Raw genomic sequence first — 2,341 nt, forward strand, 5'->3', positions numbered from 1 at the left:
AGACTCGAGTGCAGTCTCCCTGTGACCTCTTTATATCTCTCGCTCAAGCTCCTTCAGCTGGGGTGGAGGGAGGATCCCTTCTGGAGAAGGAATGTCTGAATGGTACGACCTCTCAACTTCAGGGTACTCGACTGAATTTATTCCTAAAGAGCTAAAGGAAGAGACCGACACTCAATTCAGAGTCCTAGTAAATAGGTCAGGTACATGGAGCTTGGTGTCTTTTAGTCCTGAAATAACAGCAAGGTTGGTTTTGAGAGATTTAAGAGAGGGGCGTAATATAGTGGTAAACAATCGTAGATGTTTCGTAATCTAAAATATATATTATATTTGGAATAGTACTGCATCTTTCATGATTATTTATTAAACCATTCTCATTTTTGCAAGCAATTGAAAAATAGGTATTTGTTAATATTTAGTTTTGCTCTAGTATCTTTTGATTCTGTCTTTAACATTAAAGATTCAGTATCATAGAAAGATCTATAGAGTGCTCAAAAGTAACAAACTTAAGCTGTCCTCTTTTGCAGGGAAGTCTTCAAAAAAAGAAAAAGAAATCGTCCCAACTTGGTCTGTACAATTTGGGTTAAATTTTAAAATTTAGATTAAAAGGGCGCCTGGGTGGCTCAGTCAGTTAAGCATCTGCCTGGCTCAGGTTGTGATCCCGGAGTCCCCGGGTAGGGCTCCCTTCTCAGTGGGGCGTCTGCTTCTCCCTTTCTCTTTGCTCTTCCCCCCGCTGGTGTTCTCTCTCTCTTGCTCGCTCGCTCACTCTCTCTCTCAAATAAATAAAAAAAAAATCTTAAAAAAATTTAGATTAATAATATGGGGTGCTTGGCTGGCTCAGGCGGTGGGGCATGTGACTCTTGATCTTGGAGTTGTAAGTTTGAGCCCCACATTGGGTATAGAGATTACTTAAAAAAAATAAAATCTTTCAAAAAAATGTTAGATTACTAATAAATGTAACTCAATAATACACAAAATAAAGTAGATGAAACCTGATTTATTACCTAAATCAAAAAGCTAGTGGATGCAAAAAGATAAGAGTTCAATTTAAATTTAAATAAACAGAGGATTCTCTGAAACAGAGAAGGCATCTTTGGGTGATGTGTAAAAATAGGAAAGCTTTCCTAAAGAACATATTACCTGAACATATGAAAAGATTTACAGTAGAGGGAGCTGTGGTAAAGAGAGGGATGTGCTTAAATTTAGTTTTCCAAAAGTCCATATGGACATTTAAAATTAGAATTATCAAGCAAAAAAAAAATATTATTTTATATAATGTCAGAAACTTCTGCAACAAGCATCTGGAGAAATCTTTATTTTTAGAAGTATCAGGCATTACATTGGTTGCTTTGTCAGTAGTTATACTCGGAGATTACACACTCCATTTCTTCTCCCAAACTAATCAATCAGCAAAATCACTCCTCCTCTCCTGGGAAGGTATAAGAGAAGAGGCAGAGAAAAGATAAAAGTGGTTTTTTTCCATACTATTCTAGAAATTCCTTCTTCTCTAGGACACAAAATCCTGGGGGGAAAAAGCGTTCCCCCAAAATCTTGACTGTAGGGTGACCAGACATTCTGGTGTGCTGGGGACAGTCACAGGTCACACCCATTGTCCTCAAGTGATTATTGGTAGTGCCACCTTTTAATTCTCCAAACTGCCCCAATTCAGACGGTAAATTACATGGACACCCTCCATGTGTAGCAATTGCCCCATGTATACTCAGGAGACACATAATACCAAAAATAAAAATTTCAAAGACCATACTTTCAAGGATCATTTCTACAGTTTGTTACTAGAGAAGTTTCTCTGAATGTGTAGAGAGCACTGGAAACTACCAGGAGGAGGCACAGCATTCTTTCCTGAGCGTGAAGCTGGTTCTTGATGTTGCTTCTGCGAATGCCATTCACCATTGATCCTGGTTGGTTCTTCTCTTCCTCTGGGAGAGCAAGAGGGTGAGGATGCAGTCTGAGTGAAAGAAAGGAAGGAAGGAAGGAAGAAAGAAAAGTTATAAAACTTTCTACTTAGCCTACAATATGGAGGAATATGAAATTGCAAAAAAAAATTTACAAAATCAAACATGCAGTAAAATTGATGATATCAATTAGATGTGATACTTTGATTAACTTTATATATGAGTTAGTTTAAACTGCTTAGAAATAAGCAGTTTTTATATATTTTTAAACTTAATTGTAGAATTGTTAGCCATCTTCAATAAACTGATTTGTACTTTTTTACTCTTTCTTCCCACAAGGGAAAAGGTCTCATATAATCATTAGTTCAAGCTAATGAGTGCACTGAAATATTTCATCTATTTTTGAGAGAATATTAAGGTCCACAGATAGA

The 2,341-nt window shown here is 36.9% G+C and overlaps 1 non-coding gene across 1 annotated transcript; it reads left to right on the forward strand.

Annotated features, from left to right (window-relative positions):
- Positions 1 to 1,752: 1,752 nt before the first annotated feature.
- On the forward strand, positions 1,753 to 1,970 carry LOC123836219 (small nucleolar RNA U3). The gene has a single exon (XR_006788909.1). It is a non-coding gene; the product is annotated as a small nucleolar RNA U3 (small nucleolar RNA).
- Positions 1,971 to 2,341: the final 371 nt, after the last annotated feature.

This window comes from Mirounga angustirostris, unplaced genomic scaffold (genome assembly GCF_029215605.1).
Source record: "Mirounga angustirostris isolate CCGP_5_RB_7025 unplaced genomic scaffold, mMirAng1.0.hap1 SCAF_12, whole genome shotgun sequence".
Taxonomy (NCBI): domain Eukaryota; kingdom Metazoa; phylum Chordata; class Mammalia; order Carnivora; family Phocidae; genus Mirounga; species Mirounga angustirostris.